The sequence below is a fragment of the Triticum aestivum genome, chromosome 3B, assembly GCF_018294505.1.
Source record: "Triticum aestivum cultivar Chinese Spring chromosome 3B, IWGSC CS RefSeq v2.1, whole genome shotgun sequence".
NCBI lineage: Eukaryota > Viridiplantae > Streptophyta > Magnoliopsida > Poales > Poaceae > Triticum > Triticum aestivum.
This window is the reverse complement of record NC_057801.1, coordinates 315,473,626-315,494,395: the sequence shown is the minus strand read 5'-3', so window position 1 is coordinate 315,494,395 and position 20,770 is coordinate 315,473,626. Positions and strand designations below refer to the sequence as shown.

Here is a 20,770-nt window from a genome sequence, read left to right as displayed (position 1 = left end):
TTTCATGATGCTCACCGCCGTGCGTGAGTAATTCCATCGTAGGCTTGCTGGACAATGATGGGTTGGATGAGATTTACCATGTAATCAAGTTAGTTTCGTTGGGGTTTGATCCCTAGTATCCACTATGTTCTGAGATTGATGTTGCTATGACTTTGCTATGCTTAATGCTTGTCACTAGGGCCCGACTGCCATGATTTCAGATCTGAACCTATTATGTTTTCATGAATATATGTGTGTTCTTGATCCTATCTTGCAAGTCTATAGTCACCTATTATGTGTTATGATCCGACAACCCCGAAGTGACAATAATCGGGATACTTCTCGGTGATGACCGTAGTTTGAGGAGTTCATGTATTCACTATGTGCTAATGCTTTGTTCCGGTTCTCTATTAAAAGGAGGCCTTAATATCCCTGAGTTTCCACTAGGACCCCGCTGCCACGGGAGGGTAGGACAAAAGATGTCATGCAAGTTGTTTTCCATAAGCACGTATGACTATATACGAAATACATGCCTACATTACATTGATGAATTGGAGCTAGTTCTGTGTCACCCTATGTTATAGCTATTACATGAGGAATCGCATACGACATAATTATCCATCACTGATCCAATGCCTACGAGCTTTTCACATCTTGTGTTTCGCTTATTTACTTTTCCGTTGCTATTGTTACAATCATTACAAAACCCAAAAATATTACTTTTGCTATCGTTACCTTTATTATCATACTACTTTGCTACTAAATACTTTGCTGCAGATACTAAGTTATCCAGGTGTGGTTGAATTGACAACTCAACTGCTAATACTCAATAATATTCTTTGGCTCCCCTTGTGTCAAATCAATAAATTTGTGTTGAATACTTTACCCTCGAAAGTTGTTGCGATCCCCTACACTTGTGGGTTATCAGTGTACGCGAAAACTACGATTTTTCCCTCAACTACGAGGGGAGGTAAGGAACTGCCATCTGGCTCTGCACTAGATTCTCATTCTGTTTTGAGTAAGCTTGCGACACCTAAACCTGCCACTGCTATGAATTCTGATATGTCGCATGTTATTAATGATGCCACTTCTGCTATGCATGATACTGATGATGAAACTACTTCTGTGCGTGATACTACTTTGACATTAGGTGAATTTCTTCATGAACAACTTGCTAGGGCTAGAGAGAATGAAATTATTGAAGATGCTATTATTGATGATAGTGATGATGAAGGTTCTCCTAATGATTATGAATTGCCTGTTGTTCCTGAGGGTTATGTTACGGAAGAGGAAGCTGCTAGAGCTATCTTTGCTTGTAAAGATAGATATGATCTTAAGAAATTATTAGCTAAATGGAAGCAGCAGTCCCTTAATGCTAGAATGAAACCTGACCCTGCTTTTGCTACTTCACCTATCTGTGTTACTGATAAGGATTATGAATTCTCTGTTGATCCTGAGATTATTACTTTAGTTGAATCTGATCCTTTTTATGGCCTTGAATCTGAAACTGTTGTGGCACATCTTACCAAGTTGAATGATATAGCCACCCTGTTTACTCATGATGATAAATCTCGTTATTATTCTATCCTTAAGATATTTCTGTTCTCATTAAAGGGTGATGCTAAGACTTGGTATAATTCTCTTGCTCCTGGTTGTGTGCGTAGTCCCCAGGATATGATTTATTACTTCTCTACTAAATATTTCCCTGCTCATAAGAAACAAGTTGCCTTACGGGAAATATATAATTTTGTGCAAATCAAAGAAGAGAGTCTCCCACAAGCTTGGGGGAGGCTTCTCCGATTACTTAATGCTTTGCCTGATCATCCTCTTAAGAAAAATGAAATACTCGATATATTTTATAACGGACTAACCGATGCTTCCAAGGACTACTTAGATAGTTGTGTTGGTTGTGTTTTCAGGGAAAGAACAGTCGACGAAGCTTAATTACTATTGAATAATATGTTGACTAATGAAATAATTGGACTCTTCCTGAGCCAATTCCTGAGGCAATTCCTGAACCAATTGAGCCAACTCCTGAGCCTATTCCTAAACCCACTCCGAAGAAGAGAGGTGTTTTATTTCTCAGTCCTGAAGATATGCAAGTGGCAAAGAAATCAATGAAAGAAAAAGGTATTAAAGTTGAAGATGTTAAGAATTTACCACCTATTGAAGAAATACATGGTCTTAATATACCGCCTGTTGAAGAACCACATTGTCTTGATAACCCGACACATGTAGTAAAGGTAAATTCTCTCTATAGATATGATAAATTTGAAATTCCCTCTACTAAATTTCATAGCCCATGCTTAGATGAATTTGATGACTTTATGGCTAGACAAGAAAGTTTTAATGCTTATGTTGGTAGAGAGTTAAAGAATAATGCTTTTGAAATAGGACGCGTGAGCGATCATATGGCTAGAGTTAAAGGTGAACTTAAACTCGTTAGCAAATATGCTTCTATGGTTGCTACTCAAGCTAAGCAAGTACTTAAAGCTCAAAATGATTTGCTTGAGGAGTTTAATAATAAAAATGACTTTGTTGTTAGAGTGGCTACTAGAACTGGTAGAATGACTCAGGAACCTTTGTATCCTGAAGGCCACCCTAAGAGAATCGTGCAAGATTCTCAGAGAAATAATTTAGAGGGACCTAGTTCTTCTAAAAAGAAGAAAAAGAAAAACGATAGAACTTTGCATGCTTCTAGTGAACCTGCTGTAGACACGCCTGAGAATCCCAATGATATTTCTATCTCTGATGCTGAAACACAATCAGGTGATGAACATGAACCTAGTGATAATGTTAATGATAATGTTCATGTTGATGCTCAACCTAGCAAAAATAATGAAGTAGAGATTGAACCTGCTGTTGATCTTGATAACCCACAATCAAAGAATCAACGTTATGATAAGAGAGATTTTATTGCTAGGAAGCACGGTAGAGAAAGAGAGCCATGGGTTCACAAACCCATGCCCTTTCCATCTAAACCATCCAAGACAAAGGATGATGAGGATTTTGAGCGCTTTGGTGAAATGATTAGACCTATTTTCTTACGTATGCGCTTAAATGATATGCTTAAAGTAAATCCTTATGCTAAGTATATGAAGGATATCATTACAAACAAAAGAAAGATACGGTACACTTTCCGAGGAAACAATCTCAAGTTCATAGCATCAATTCTATTGGAAAAGTTCCAACTATCATTATTGGAGGTTTTGAATTTCCTCTACCTACTGTCAAGAAAAAGTATGATATTCTTATTATTGGGGATGTTCATATCCCCGTTGAGGTAACTTAGTGTTATTCGAAATTTCTCTGGTTCCGTGTTATTCGGAATGAGTTTGTTAACAAGACTTGATCAACATTGTTAGTGGATTCATTTTGATGATCACGAGAAGGACGAAACTAGAAGGCACAACCTTCTGTACCCTCTTTTTACTTTCTGTTATTTAGAATAAATAAAGAAAAAATAGTATTATCCGTCTGTTTTCTGAATAATCCGTGCAATAAAAAATATCCCGAAAATAAAAGTGCTCCAAATGCCCTGCAAATTTAGTATGATTTTTTATGGAATATTTGAGGATTTTAGGCACTGAAATCACTGCAGGAGGGGCAAGCACCAGGCCACGAGAGTGGAGGGCGCGCCCACCGTCCCTGGGCGCGCCCCCCTATCTCGTTGGCCCCTGGTGGCCCCTCTCCACTTATGCCAGCACCCACACACTCCATCTGTTGGGGAACGTTGCATAAAATAAAAAAATTCCTACGTTCACCAAGATCAATCTATGAGTTCATCTAGCAACGAGAGAGAGGAGTGCATCTACATACCCTTGTAGATCGCGAGTGGAAGCGTTCAAGAGAACGGGGTTGAGGGAGTCGTACTCGTTGTGATCCAAATCACCGGAGATCCTAGCGCTGAACGGACGGCACCTCCGCGTTCAACACACGTACGGTTAGCGTGACGTCTCCTCCTTCTTGATCCAGCAAGGGGGAAGGAGAGGTTGATGAAGATCCAGCAGCACGACGGCATGGTGGTGGATGCAGCAGGGTTCCGGCAGGGCTTCGCCAAGCGACTACGGGAGGAGGAGGTGTAGCAAGGGGGGTAGGGAGGCGCCAGATGTCAGGGTGCGGCTGCCCTCCCACCCCCCCCCTCTTTATATAGGGACCCCAGGGGGGGCGCCGGCCCTGGAGATGGGATCTCCCAAGGGGGGCGGCGGCCAGGGGGGTGGAGTGCCCCCCAAGGCAAGTGGAGGCGCCCCCTCCCCTAGGGTTCCCAACCCTAGGCGCAGAGGGGGGCCCAGGGGGGCGCACCAGCCCACTAGGGGCTGGTACCCCTCCCACTTCAGCCCATGGGGCCCTCCGGAATGGGTGGCCCCACCCGGTGGACCCCCGGGACCCTTCCGGTGGTCCCGGTACAATACCGGTGACCCCCGAAACTTTCCCGATGGCCGAAACTCGACTTCCCATATATAATTCTTTACCTCCAGACTATTCCGGAACTCCTCGTGACATCCGGATCTCATCCGGGACTCCGAACAACTTTCGGTTTGCTGCATACTTATATCTTTACAACCCTAGCGTCACCGAACCTTAAGTGTGTAGACCCTACGGGTTCGGGGGACACGCAGACATGACCGAGACTGCTCTCCGGTCAATAACCAATAGCGGGATCTGGATACCCATGTTGGCTCCCACATGCTACTCGATGATCTCATCGGATGAACCACGATGTCGAGGATTTAAGCAACCCCGTATACAATTCCCTTTGTCAATCGGTACGTTACTTGCCCGAGATTCGATCGTCGGTATCCCAATACCTTGTTCAATCTCGTTACCAGCAAGTCACTTTACTCGTACCGTAATGCATGATCCCGTGACCAGACACTTGGTCACTTTGAGCTCATTATGATGATGCATTACCTTGTGGGCCCAGAGATACCTCTCCGTCATACGGAGTGACAAATCCCAGTCTTGATCCGTGTCAACCCAACAGACACTTTCGGAGATACCTGTAGTGCACCTTTATAGCCACCCAGTTACGTTGTGACGTTTGGTACACCCAAAGCATTCCTACGGTATCCGGGAGTTACACGATCTCATGGTCTAAGGAAAAGATACTTGACATTGGAAAAGCTCTAGCAAACGAACTACACGATCTTTGTGCTATGCTTAGGATTGGGTCTTGTCCATCACATCATTCTCCTAATGATGTGATCCCGTTATCAATGACATCCAATGTCCATAGTCAGGAAACCATGACTATCTGTTGATCAACGAGCTAGTCAACTAGAGGCTCACTAGGGACCTATTGTGGTCCATGTATTCACACGTGTATTACGATTTCTGGATAATACAATTATAGCATGAATAAAAGACAATTATCATGAACAAGGAAATATAACAATAATCCTTTTATTATTGCCTCTAGGGCATATTTCCAACAGTCTCCCACTTGCACTAGAGTCAATAATCTAGTTACATTGTGATGAATCGAACACCCATAGAGTTCTGGTGTTGATCATGTTTTGCTCGCGAAAGAGGTTTAGTCAATGGATCTGCGACATTCAGATCCGTATGTACTTTGCAAATATCTATGTCTCCATCTTGAACATTTTCATGGATGAAGTTGAAACGATGCTTGATGTGCCTGGTCTTCTTGTGAAACCTGGGCTCCTTGGTAAGGGCAATAGCTCCAGTGTTGTCACAGAAGAGAGTGATTGGCCCTGATGCATTGGGTATGCACTACTAGGGAAAACGCTATACACAGAGGTATAGCAGTAGCGTTGGTCAAACTCGGCGCTAGTGCTACTTAGTAGTAGCGCTTGTTGCAAAACCACGCTACAATCATTATTTTAGCAGTAGCGCGTCTTCACCGAAAAGCGCTACTACTAAAATTCTCTCACTAGTGCCGGTAGGCTAGGAATAGTAGCAGCGCTTCTCCCAGAAGCACGCTACTGCTAAAAACATTGTAGCAGCGCGTTTCTTCTGTACAGCGCTACTGCTATGTAAAAGAAAATAAATAGAAAAATAAGTAGAAAAGTAAATGAAAATGAAAGAAATAGAAAAAGGAGAAATGAAATAAAGAAAATGTAAAGAAAACAAAAGACAAAGAAAAAGAAAACAGAAAGGGTTAGCTGCAACGCGTTTCTCTGGAACACGCTATAGCTAACTTAGCTATAGCGTGTTTCAGCAAAACGCGCTGCTTCTAGTTTGACTCAAATCCCGACGGCCCTGGCTCAAAATTTTGCTAAGTCCTTCCCCCCCCCCCCTCTCTACTCCCCCCTGTCCCCCAACTGCTCCATCGCTGTCGTTGCCCTGCCGCGCGCCTTCGACCACACCGCCACCGCCCGAGGCCGCCTTCGACCACACCGCCGCCGCCCGCCGCCTTCGACCACACCGCCGTCGCCCGAGGCCGCCCCCTCGACCTCACAGCCGCCGCCCGAGGCCGTCGTCGACCTCACTGTCGCCTCCCTCGAGCTCGCCGCCGCCGCCCTCGACCTCACCGCCACTGCCCGAGCCAGAGCCTGCCCTCGCCGCCGACCGTAAGGCTATGCCTCTTCTGTCCCTACCCTCCTATATCTCTCTGCTAGGGCAATTTTATATATGTGTTGATATTGTGTTTATGCTCATATGAACCCTAGGTGTTAATATGAACCCTAGATTTTTTTAGGGTAGTAGGCATTTTATAGCATTTAGGAAAAATGATTTGCAATTTTTTTAGGAAATTAGCTAGGGCAATTTTTATGAAAATTCCTAAACAGTAATTCCATTTAGCTTTAAACTAATAGAGGGTATATAAATAGTAGCATTTAGATTTAAATTAACAGAGGGTATAAACAAAAAACACTTAGCTATAAAAAATATTTTGACTACGGACCTGAATTTGTTCCAAATTTCATTCAAATGAAATTTGAATTATTTGGACTATGGACCTGAATATTTTTGAAGAAACTGGGTGTAGGTACTAAGGTCTTGCTGTGGAAATTCTGGTGAGGTCAAAAGGGTTAGAGAAAATGTAGTTCCTAGACTTTTAGCTTTAGACAAAAAACAAAAGTATTTAGCTATAAATAAAAAAACAGTAGCTATGGCATTTAGCTATAAACAAAAAACAGAATTGTTTTTCTTTTCAAAAACTTGGTCAAACAGACCAATAGCTATATGTCATTGATGTTCATTTGCATATTCCATTATTGTTGATTATATATTTTCATTGAAGTGGCCATGTTATATGCAAATTCCTCAATAGTGTTTGCTCATGTTATATCTTTTCATTGAAGTTGTTCGATTGTGCCCAAGTGGCTTTGTTGTTTCCAGGGAATGATGCTGAGTGGCCTATGTTTTGCCGGAATGTTGATTCATTTCTGTTCCGGCAAATTTCAGGTTCTCGATTTGTCCACTTTTTAGCAAAGGTCATGCCGAAATTTTCCATGAATTTCGGCATGACTTGTGCTACAAACTAGGACATATCGAGTGCCAAGGATTTGCCGCACTAGGAAGGAGTCAACATTCCTGCAAAACAATAGTCCTTTTTTATGTCATTATTCATTTTATTAGGTCTAGAATTAATTGACTAGATTTAATCATAGGAAACATGGCTAGCGACGATGAAGGACAGGGTTCTGGTGATTGCGACGACGTCTACCGGGCGGCAGACGAATATTTTAGCCTTATCGACGATCAACCGATGTTGTTGCTGGGCCCACTGGTGGCATTAGGGACTGAGACCGACACGCAGACCGGTGCTGAGACTGAGACCGGCGCTGAGATTCAGACCGGCATCGAGACCGGAGCTGAGACCGGTGCTGCCTCGGGGAGCGGAGCCGGTGTAGAACCGAAAGCAAAGAGGCAACGGGTTCCTAATAAACTCAAGACTACTAGACTGGTGGTCATGGAGGTGGACGACGGCAATTTTGAGCCAAAGGCGCCCGAGGAAGCGCGTGCGTGCTACGGCAATCAAATAGGCTGCATCGTACGGACAACCGCCACCATCAATGATGAGAAACTACAGAAGATAGAAAATACGAGGAGCTCCCTCCTAAAGAAGTTTCACCAGATATTCTTGTTCCCGGGCCGGAATGAGAAGGATTATGAAGATCCAGATGAGGACCCGGCAATGAAGAATATAAACAAACACGCCATGACCAAGTTTAGCGACGCGTTGGCCGCCTGGAAAAATCGAGTGAAAGCAAAGATCAATGACGGGGAACCCTACTCCGAGATTGTAAAGGATAATCCGACAATCACGGAAGAGCAGTTTCAAATATTCAAGGAGGCTTGCAAGGTCGAAGCTGCCAAAAAAAAGTCTAAGTACATGAAGGGGCTTCAAAAGAGGAACATTGGGAGCCACCACCTCGGAAGCCGTGGTTACGGCGGAAAGAGGTCCAAATGGGCCAAGGAGGACGCGGAAGCCGCGAGTCTGGGCATCCCAGACCCCTTGGCGGATTTCACCGTCCCACAGGAGCGTGACGTCCTGAGGGCCCGGCACCGTTGGGACCCAGTGAAGAAGGTTTACGAGACAACACCGGTCATTACGGAGTTCATGAGAGTGCTGGTAATTTTAGTTTCTGATCAATTCGACTGCACATGTTAGTCATATTTGTAACCGATCCTTGTGCCTTTTGCAGAGAGAGCAGCACCGGATTGCGGCCGAAAGCGACTCGCCGTCTGAGGCATTTGCGAGGCCCAAGTGGGACACTCCATTCAACCGGGCGTTGAACATATTGAAACGACAACCGGTGGATATTCGACCGTCGTATGGACGCATGCACGGTGTCGGAGACGGCGCCATGTGGAAGAAGTACTATCGTGAGACCACGGAGGAGAGAAAGGAAAGACGGAGGTTAACTGAAGAAAACATCGACAAGAAGGTTGAGATTGCGGTTGAGAAGAAATCATCTCAGACAGTCGCAACAGCGGTAGCTGCCGCAAAACAGGTGGTTGCAGATTTTTCTACTTCCTTGATGATGGGCGTTATCACTTGGACAAGGAAAAATCCAGAAAAAAATGCAGAGGACTTTCCCCTTGCTGACTTCTTGGGAGCACCTGCTCCCGCACCGGCTCCCGCACCTGCTCCCGCACCGGACGTGCTCGGCGGTGCTTCGTCTTTGGCTGAGCTCGACGCCCTCAAGGTATCTGTCACACCGGCCCCCTTCAATATAAATGTATAATCTCCCATTTTCGTTGCCTTTCGGATGTCTCACGTCGCAGACTTTTCTTTGCAGGCCGACGAAACCCCATGCACCATATTGTACACCATTGGCGACCAGAAGGTGGCCGTGGGGAAGGCGACGATAATGAAGCCGAAGGAACCATTATTCCACAACCGGCCGATCCCCTCGAACGTCTTCAAGGTTTCCATGGCCAGTGTCGAACCGGGCCACGAGAATTTGCCTCCTCCAACACTACTGGTGGATGACGAGGAGACACCGCGGCGGCTTGGTGATTGTTGCAATGGGTGGGTCCTGTTGTGGCCAAAGAGTCTGCTTCGTCTGAAGGCGGCCGGGAGCACACCCACGAGCACGCAGCCTCAGCAAGGTATGAACATCAACACCCCACCTACCCAATTAGCGTCGGGTGTCGGGTTGGGTGATAGCGGACGGGGTAAGGAGGAGGCTCCATTAGTCGCTGATGACGTCGCCATGGATGAGGATGAGGATGACGATGGCGCTGAACAGTATGTCTATACTGACGCCTCCTCAGGGTTTGAGCGTCATGAGTCGGTGCCTGAATTACCGTCTCAACGTATTATTGACGACCTTCCGGTAGTAAAGAAGTCTAGGAGAGAGCGAAGAAAGGCAAAAAAGCTGATTCTATGATCCAGCCGCCTCAGTAGCCTCGGCTTCAGGACCGTATAGATATCCCCGATGCGGATAAATGGCATATCCCCGGTCAACCAATCCTACCTGCAACAGTGCTACGGGCCAGATTCGGCGATCTAAGGAGACTTCATGACGATGTGCTGCGGGTAGAGAAATGCCTCATCGCCTCAAAAGATCCAGGATACCCACTCTACGTGGTTAAGGTTCCGCGGCAAATGTCGTACGTCGACAGCTTCCCTGCGGATAAGTTCTTCCTCCAATTCGATTACATATTCGACATGTTTCACGTGAAGAAGCTGGATTTTACGTTTGTCCGCCTTTATGCCTTGCACATGAACTACATCATTGGGGTTGAGCAGATACGTCATATCTGTGTTGCTGACCCGTACTACATGCACGGGAGCTTCTTGGGAGTCTGTGCAGAGCAGCGTGAATATGCGAGGGATTACATCGTCAGTTTCATGCTCGCCAATAAGGACAAGGAGGCGATTCTCGTGCCTTATCATCCCGTGTAAGTCATCCGCGCTGCTACCCTTCCGTCGATTTCAATAGTTTATTTGCATGGTGGAGGCTAATTAATTTGAGGTGTACTTATTTTGCGCAGCGGCGGGCGTGCCGTCCTCATCATCCTCTACCCCCGATTCTCCCACGCTCTTTACTTGGACTCGTCGAAGAACATTCACAAAAAGGATTACACCCACATCAAAGATGTTCTCGACAGTGCTATGTTTTACTACCAAGCAAGGGGTGGAGAGGTTAGGGACAAGAAGAGAAGGGGCGGCAGGGCTGCCTTCAGCCATAAGACCGACTTCTGCTGCATCCAGCAACCGAACGATTCTCTTAATGATGGATTCTATGTCCTACACCACATGCTGGAGTACAGACGGGATGACCAGAACCTTCACATGTCACCTAGATCTGGCGATGCCCATATTCTGCAATGGGCAAAGGACATAGGAGATATCGAGGATCATCGACTTCGAGCTGAGTTCTATAACATCCAGCGCGAACTTGCCCAAATCATCATGAAAGAGGTCGTCGGAAAAACAGGGATGTTCTACGAAGAAGGACAAATGTCGCGGGAAGACGCCCGAACATGGATAGCCTCTCAGCGTCTCGACATGAAGCCTTTCACTAAGCTCGGGGACTACCTCCCTGACCTCGATGGATGGCACGGCATGTTGGAGTGATTGTCGATATATGACAATGTGTCTGTTTAGTCCATACTTTCTGTATGACAAAACTTTGAGTTATGCGCAGTGAAACTTTATTTGTGATGTAATTAAACCGTCCTCCTCCTCGACTAGCGAATATCACTCTAGTTAGGGCATTTTGGGTACGATGAACTTTGTTATTTATGCTTATGATATGTTGTTTCTATTTTTGTCAAGTCTGTCTCTTTCTGTTGCTCAACTATATATGTTGCATATCATCGACTCATGTGACGATGCAGGTGCATAGATCATCGATGGCAAAGAAGTGCTACGCCAGGAGTATATATACGATGAGTGGCCGGAGTGTCAGGCCCAGGTGTTGCCGGTTTCCGGTTTCCGAGCGACAGGCAGTAGTTAGTTTAGGTTCACGCTAATGCGAGAGAGGGATACGAACTCATGTACTCAAAGTGATAGCTCTTCTCGCGTATACCACTATTTAGATGGATGACGATGTATTTGCAAGTAATCGAGGACTTGTATCGCTATTTTCGAGATGATGACGAGAGACCACTTTGTGTTGGATGATGATTATGATGAGACTATTTGTATGTATATGCTATGATTATATTCGTGGTCTCACAGGCATGTGTATGTGTATCATGATGACATTTCTATGTGCTAAAGATTCTTCTATAAAGCCTGTTCAAATACAAAACAAATATGCCCAAAAAAACAAAAAAACCTGTTAAATTAGGAGTAGCGAGTGTATAGAAGTTAGCAGTAGCGCCGCTATAGCAGTAGCGCGTTGCTGCAAAGGGCGCTAGAGCTACTAGCAGTAGCGTGCTCCCAGTAACCGCGCTGCTACTACACTTGTGTAGCAGTAGCGCCGGTGACCACGCGCTACTGCTATATGTTAGCTGTAGCGCCTTATTAGTAGCGCCCACCCCGCGCTACTGATACACCTAAAACCCACGCTGCTGCTAGCCTTTTCCCTAGTAGTGATGACTCCTAGGTCGGTGATGAACTCCTTCATCCATATTGCTTCATGTGTTGCCTCCGAGGCTGCCATGTACTCCGCTTCACATGTAGATCCCGCCACGACGCTCTACTTGCAACTGCACCAGCTTACTGCTCCACGATTCAACATATACACGTATCCGGTTTGTGACTTAGAGTCATCCAGATCTGTGTCGAAGCTAGCGTCGACGTAACCCTTTACGACGAGCTCTTCATCACCTCCATAAACGAGAAACATGTCCTTTGTCCTTTTCAGGTACTTCAGGATATTCTTGACCACTGTCCAGTGTTCCTTGCCGGGATTACTTTGGTACCTTCTTACTAAACTTACGGCAAGGTTTACATCAGGTCTGGTACACAGCATGGCATACATAATAGATCCTATGGCTGAGGCATAGGGGATGACACTCATCTCTTCTTTATCTTTGCCGTGGTCGGTTATTGAGCCGAGCTCAATCTCACACCTTGCAATACAGACAAGAACCCTTTCTTGGACTGATCCATTTTGAACTTCTTCAATATCTTATCAAGGTATGTGCTTTGTGAAAGACCTATGAGGCGTCTCGATCTATCCCTATAGATCTTGATGCCTAATATTAAGCAGCTTCTCCAAGGTCCTTCATTGAAAAACACTTATTCAAGTAGGCCTTAATGTTGTCCAAAAGTTCTATATCATTTCCCATCAAAAGTATGTCATCTACATATAATATGAGAAATGCTACAAAGCTCGCACTCACTTTCTTGTAAACGCGGGCTTCTCCATAAGTCTGCATAAACCCAAACGCTTTGATCATCTCATCAAAGTGAATGTTCCAACTCCGAGATGCTTGCACCAGCCCATAAATAGATCGCTGGAGCTTGCATACCTTGTTAGCATTCTTAGGATCGACAAAACCCTCTGGCTGCATCATATACAGTTCTTCCTTAAGATAGCCGTTAAGGAATGCCGTTTTGACGTCCATCTACCATATCTCATAATCATAGTATGCGGCAATTGCTAACATGATTCGGACGGACTTCAGCTTCGCTACGGGAGAGAAAGTCTCATCGTAGTCAACTCCTTGAACTTGCCGATAACCCTTAGCGACAAGTCGAGCTTTATAGATGGTGACATTACCATCCGCGTCCGTCTTCTTCTTAAAGATCCATTTGTTTTCTATCGCTCGCCGATCATCGGCAAGTCTGTCAAAGTCCATACTTTGTTTTCATACATGGATTCTATCTCGGATTGCATGACTTCAAGCCATTTGTTGGAATCTGGGCCCGCCATCGCTTCTTCATAGTTTGAAGGTTCACCATTGTCTAACAACATGATTTCCAGGACAAGGTTGCCATATCACTCTGGTGTGGAACGTGTCCTTGTGGACCTACGAAGTTCGGTAGCAACTTGATACGAAGTACCTTGATCATCATCATTAATTTCCTCTCCAGTTGGTGTAGGCACCACAGGAACATTTTCCTGAGCTGCACTACTTTCCGGTTCAAGAGGTAGTACTTCATCGAGTTTTACTTTCCTCCCACTTACTCCTTTCGAGAGAAACTCTTTTTCCAGAAAGGATCCGCTCTTGGCAACAAAGATCTTGCCTTCGGATCTGAGGTAGAAGGTATATTCAATGGTTTCCTTAGGGTATCCTATGAAGACGCATTTTTCCGACTTGGGTTCGAGCTTTTCAGGTTGAAGTTTCTTGACATAAGCATCGCATCCCCAAACTTTTAGAAATGACAGCTTAGGTTTCTTCCCAAACCATAATTCATACGGTGTGGTACACAACGGATTTAGACGGAGCCCTATTTAAAGTGAATGTAGCTGTCTCTAGAGTGTATCCCCAAAATGATAGCGGTAAATCAGTAAGAGACATCATAGATCGCACCATATCCAATAGAGTGCAATTACGACGTTCGGACACACCGTTACGCTGAGGTGTTTCAGGCGGCGTGAGTTGTGAAATGATTCCACATTTCCTTAAGTGTGTACCAAATTCGTGACTTAAATATTCTCCTCCACGATCTGATCGTAAGAATTTTATCTTTCGGTCACGTTGATTCTCTACCTCACTCTGAAATTCCTTGAACTTTTCAAAGGTCTCAGACTTGTGTTTCATTAAGTAGACATACCCATATCTACTCAAGTCATCAGTCAGAGTGAGAACATAACGATATCCTCCGCGAGCCTCAACGCTCATTGGACCACACACATCAGTATGTATGATTTCCAATAAGTTGGTTGCTCGCTGCATTGTTCCGGAGAACGGAGTCTTGGACATTTTGCCCATGAGGCATGGTTCGCATGTGTCAAATGATTCATAATCGAGAGACTCTAAAAGTCCATCAGCATGGAGCTTCTTCATGCGCTTGACACCAATGTGACCAAGGCGGCAGTGCCACAAGTATGTGGGACTATCGTTATCAACTTTACATCTTTTGGTATTCACATTATGAATATGTGTAACATTACGTTCGAGATTCATCAAGAATAAACCATTGACTATCGGGGCATGACCATAAAACATATCTCTCATATAAATAGAACAACCATTATTCTCGGATTTAAATGAGTAGCCATCTCGCATTAAACGAGATCCAGATACAATGTTCATGCTCAAACTTGGCACTAAATAACAATTATTGAGGTTTAAAACTAATCCCGTAGGTAAATGTAGAGGTAGCGTGCCGACGGCGATCACATCGATCTTGGAACCATTCCTGACTCGCATCGTCACCTCGTCCTTCGCCAGTCTCTGCTTATTCCGCAGCTCCTGATGTGAGTTACAAATATGAGCAACGGGACCGTTATCAAATACCCAGGAGTTACTACGAGTACTAGTAAGGTACACATCAATTACATGTATATCAAATATACCTTTAATGTTGCCGGCCTTCTTGTCCGCTAAGTATTTGGTGCAGTTCCGCTTCCAGTGACCCTTCCCTTTGCAATAAAAGCACTCAGTCTCAGGCTTGAGTCCATTCTTTAACTTCTTTCCGGCAACTGGCTTACCGGGCGCGGCAACATCTTTGCCGTCCTTCTTGAAGTTCTTCTTACCCTTGCCCTTCTTGAACTTGATGGTTTTATTGACCATCAACACTTAATGTTCTTTCTTGATCTCTACCCATGCCGACTTCAGCATTGAAAATACTTCAGGAATGGTTTTCTCCATCCCCTGCATATTGTAGTTCATCACAAAGCTCTTGTAGCTCGGTGGGAGCGACTGAAGGATTCTGTCAATGACCGCCTCGTCCGGGAGGTTAATGTCCAGCTGGGACAGGCGGTTGTGCAACCCAGACATTTTGAGTATGTGCTCACTCACAGAACTATTTTCCTCCATATTACAACTATAGAACTTGTCGGAGACTTCATATCTCTCGACCCGGGCATGAGCTGGGAAAACCATTTTCAGCTCCTCGAACATCTCATATGCTCCGTGTTGCTCAAAACGCTTTTGGAGCCCTGGTTCTAAGCTGTAAAGTATGCCGCACTCAACGAGGGAGTAATCATCAGCACGTGACTGCCAAGCATTCATAACGTCTTGGTTCTCTGGGATGGGTGCTTCACCTAGCGGTCCTTCTAGGACATACACTACTAGAATCTGGCACTTTGCCATCTGCCATTGCAGATGGCAAAGGCATGGTCGGCGGATGGCAAAGGCTTTTAACGGGGTTAGCCCCGTTAGAAGGCTAACGGCATACTTTGCCGTCTGCCAGTAGATGGCAAAGGCTGCAGGCTCTTTGCCATATGCCAGCAGATGGCAAAGAGCCCAAATAGGCCAGCCCAAATTTTACATGTAGATGACACGTGGCCTCTTTGCCATCTGCCAGCAGATGGAAAAGTGACTATATTGCCCCATTTAATTTTGATTTTTCTTATATCAGTTCCTTTTCACAGAAAATCAAACACAAATATATTTATATGACCAATATAGCATATTCAACACATATTACCAATAGTCATGAACACATATATATCCAACACATGTTACCAATAGTAGCAAGTTTCATCCGTACATATACATAGTTTCATCAATATTACACAATTTCATCCATAGGTAGCAAGTTTCACAACGTCAAAACAAAAACTAAATACAAGCACTCCATAAACCCAAGCTTCCATGATCTTAAGCAAATTTGTAAAATGGGAAAGAAGAAAGTTAGAAGAAGAAGACTAGAAGAAGAAGATTATTATGATGCAGAAACATGCATGTATTGTCAAAACTTGCATTATCCTACTATCAGTAGTACAACGAAGCTGCAGGTTAGCATAGTTCATGAACCATGCACATCATGACAAATACAATATCATCCAATGCTCGACTATGAACAAAATTGAACAATTACACCTCACAAAGGCAGAGCATAGGACCAACAAGCAAGTAGGAGGGGTATAAGAGTATGCATGCATGGGAAAACTCAAGAGTAAAATTGGAAGTAAATTGAGCCATCTAAACAGTAAAAAAAATAGCACAAGCAAGAACAGAAGTTCAGCAAACAGCCGGAACCACTACGAACTGACAAGCAGTAAATCCTTCATGGCTAAAATATAATAACATAGCAAAAGGATCGAGACGGCTCACGCATCACTCGCCATGAGCTACCTAGGGAAAACAATATGAGCCACAATTAGCCAATTTTATGATAACACCATCACTCGCCATGAGCTACCTAGGGAAAACAATATGAGCCACAATTAGCCAATTTTAGGATAACACTAGTAAGATGCCTGTGCGTTGCACGGAACAACAAGATGCATATTGAGATTGACATGTGCGCGAGTAGGTCTCATGTCTAACAGTACTTATATCTTTATCTTAGATCACATGTGCAATCCTGCTCCCCAACAAAATTACATTTTTTGGTTATGTGCAAAATTTCATGAAGAAAAAATATTTGTGATGCTTTGCACAATATTAAACAAAATCGATGCTCCAAGAAGCTTTAAAAATGATCAATTTTCATTTGTCCCGACCACCATTTATGTTATTCCTTCACGAAATGGTATGCACATCTATAACACTCCAGCAAATTTGTAGCCAAAATAAATAAGCTTTTTGAATTTTATTATTATTATTCTAATTATACTATTCAACTATGTGTATGTGATCTTAGGAAGTCCGTGTCACATCTTTCTTCTTCTACTTCTAATTAGAAATGCACACGTCCGACTCAAAAATAAATAAGAAATGCACACCAAAATTGATTGTACAGTTAACATACTTTTCTTGGCACACATGACATTTTCGTGTATCAATACAAATTCAGACTCAAGCTGTAGTATGAATATAATCTGTAGCCTGAACATAATGTTTGTTTGGCTCCATGGGGCTCCTGACTATTCACCTCTTCACAGACTAATTCATAAGGTGGAAGGAACACCACAACTACTTCTGCACATATAGTTACGTAGTTGATGCAAGTGCTTCTTCAAGCTCACAGCAGATGCACATACAATCTGAGCATTCACAACAGGGCTTCTTCAAGCTCACAGCAGATGCAAGTGCAAACAAATAACAGGCTGGAATGACTTCTCACTGCGGAAAAAGTGAATGCCCAGATTGTTTTTCAATGTCACGTAGTTGATGTGTAACACCAGATAGAAGTGTGTGCTTTTATTTGATGTGAAACATCAAATTCCTTGACAATTAAGTGTCGTTTGTGGAGTTTTGCATGTCAAAGACCTGTAGCTTTTATCAGGTTGAACCTGAGTATTCCATGGAACTTATTGTGTGAATTTAAGATCTTCAATGCTATGGAAATTTGCTGTCTATTTCTGAATTTGATGCCAATAATATGTACACTTCTGATAAAATATCTTGCAACACACCATTCCATACAGAATAGTACAGTCATAAAATATTTGTTGTCAAAAGTTTCCTTCTTTAACATAGCATTGCATACAGAACAGTATAATGATCAACAATTTGCTGTAGTACACTGCTGAAAAATTAAAAAGCTCACGCTAAATTGCGAGGCGAAGAGGCCGAGTCTGGGTCGAACCTGCTCGAGGGCGTCATTTAGACCGCACCCAGCAGGCCCAGTCCGACGTGGCCGGTCGATGGGCCCAGCCCAGGCGCCACATATGCAAAAGCACGGTCCCAAACTACTTAAGTGGGTGCTAGGGGGTGATATGTCTGGTTTAGAATAGTTCAGGGGATTAAGAACTCGGTTTTAAACATGGGGGGGTTATGTGATCCAAACAGGATACTTCTGGGGGTTATCTATACTTTTTTCTACAGTTACAAGATTATAAGGCGTATATTATCTCTCTGCTATTATCAATGTCGAGATCGTGTTTGAGCAAAAAAACATACAGTATCTAAATGGTTACTCCTCAAGACCATTCACCACTCATGACAACGAAAGGTGAATGGAAGATTCAGAAATCAAGTAAGGCTTTTATGGCCGAGCAAACAGAATTAAGTTATGCAGCAGATGGCAGAGTATGCAGCAGACCGTTTAAAGCACAAAATAGGATGGATCATAGCTTGCATCATATTCTTTCTTCAGCATAACTTCAGGACCAATATATGCCGGAGTTCCAACAATTGAATGGTTCAGAATGATGAACCAATGACAGTAGAATAGAAAACAACATGAGTTCAAATCATTTAGAAAATTAGTATCCATCCCAACATCTGTTTGTTACAAGACAGCAAGCATGGAAGACATGAATCTATGTGTTGTGTTGTGTGCAATATACGAAAAGTTAGAGGAAGCCCAAACATCGAGGAAAAAGTTTAGAATCCAAGATTCATGTCTCGTGCATACATTAATTAGAAAATTAGACCATGAAAATGTTTCCCCACAGCCGTACACCTACAACACTTGAAAATATTCTAATCAAGCATGTACGACCATTTCACACCAGATATATGTTTTAATGCCCTTACCAATAGTCTGTGTATTAACGTGAAGTCGTGAACCCCTTCTATCATCGCCACAAAGATTTTGTTTCTTTGATCTTGAGGAGGAAAATTAATTGAATCCCCCTTCTCCCTTTTCTACAACTGAAAATTAATTGAATCCCCCTTTGCAGATCCACAAACAATTCGTTCCTAAACATTTCACAAATCACATGTTTAGGGGACCACGATTTCAATCATGAACGGATCTGATACACAACTGTACTCCAAAAATTGACAATTGTTTTGATCTGGTAGGAGAAACACATGACTTACAGGGGGGTGAGCGTGGTTGGGATGGTCATAGTGGCTCGAGGTAGTTGACACCAGCGCGGCCGGGAACAAGCAGATCGCCCCGGAAAAACTCCTCCGCATCTGCAGTGCCCATGATGACTCGTGGAGTTCGAGGCACGGAAGAAAGGGACTCATGTTGGAGGTTGAGAACCAGAGCCTGCATAAAATGGAATCAACCCATTAGCCACACACAGAAAACAAAGTACTTACTATATACTCCACTATCCTCTCCGTCTCCGATGACCTGCGTAGCCAGGTCTAGAAGGAGAGGTCGTTGGTAAAGCACGAAGCCAAATGTAATAACGCTATAGGGAGCAGTAGTAGTTAGCAAATTCAGCAGCAGCAAACACACCGATGCAGCCCAAGCTCGTCCTGTTCCAGATCGAGCACTCTCAACACTGCCTCCTCTTCCCAGCACACCCCTTCTTCAACCACCAGACACAGCAGCAGCAGAGGATCTCGTCCTATGGCATCTTCAACGATTGGGCAGCAAAGAGGGCATCACCTTCGCAAAATCGGAAGAGGTGGTTGGAATTAGCAGCCTGATGGAATGATTCATGCAGCAGAGCGACGCTACAGCCGTGGGTATGGGCGTGAGCAGTGTGCATACCTGGAGACCCTGCCACCTCCCAGGCTGCAGCAACATATGTAGATGGCATCGCCTCGCAGCACCGACAAGATGCGTGGAGCAGCGACCAGTGGCAACGCCGGCCAACGGCGGCTTTGACAATGGTGGCTTTGGTGTCAACTTGTCAGGGAAACGGTCGGCGGCAGCAGCAAACCACGATTGACGAGGTCCATGGCGTCGGCACTAGGGTTGGAGCAGCGGAGAGCGGAAGAAGCACGTGCGCATGTGAGGAAATCGAATCAGACAGTTTCCAGATCGAAACAAACAGAGGGAGGGAGGGAGAGAGAGGCGGGGAGGAGAAGAGGGACCTTCCATGGATGCGGCTGCTGCGGTGTCGGAGCTCCATGGAGAAGAAGCACACGGACCGGACGAAGGTCCCTGACCTTCCGTGGCCGCCGGGGGGTGGTTGTGGAGGTGGATCCGGCGCTGTGGTCGCTCGCTTGGAGCAGCTCGAGCAGGGGAGGCGTCCCACCGCCCCCTCATTCCTACTCTACCGGACTGCGCCGCCCAGCAGAGCTCGACGACGACGACGCTGGCGGGTCTGGGCGCGCCATTGTCGCCGCTTGACCTGCTCGGTCGCGATCGATTTCCCTCCCTCTTCTCTTCTCTTGTCTTGTGATAAGGGGAGGGGAGGGGGAGAGGGCCGGAGCGGCGGCTGTTGGGGAAGGCCATGGCCGGCGGTGAGGTCTGTGTGAGGGAGGCGGGGCGGTGGGTGGCTCCGGCGGCGGCGGCATGGGTGGGGAGGGGAACGGGCTGGGGCTGGGCTGGGGTTGGGGGTTGGGTGGCCGCTTCCTCTCCTCTCCCGAGAAACAAAAAAAAAATAGTACTATACTACTTCTTGTACTAGTATAACGCCCGTGCGTTGCCACGGGCTCTTTAAAATTTATAATCAGTATCTTTCATTTATCATCCCCTCGTATTGGGTGATTATGGGGTGCTCTAATTAGAAACACAACAATCAAATATTAGAAAATTTCACCGAACGAACAACAACGAATA

At 44.8% G+C, this 20,770-nt stretch overlaps 1 long non-coding RNA gene across 2 annotated transcripts; it reads right to left on the bottom strand.

The window, feature by feature from the left end:
- Positions 1 to 17,143: 17,143 nt before the first annotated feature.
- Positions 17,144 to 20,517, bottom strand: LOC123069797 (uncharacterized). 2 transcript variants are annotated; one of them, XR_006432987.1, is made up of 5 exons: positions 20,080 to 20,517; positions 19,754 to 19,954; positions 19,496 to 19,648; positions 19,126 to 19,300; positions 17,144 to 19,002 (listed from the first exon to the last, which is right to left on the bottom strand). It is a non-coding gene; the product is annotated as an uncharacterized lncRNA (long non-coding RNA). The 2 variants fall into 2 exon arrangements; XR_006432986.1 differs by having other exon boundaries at positions 19,754 to 20,513.
- Between the last annotated feature and the right edge of the window lie 253 nt (positions 20,518 to 20,770).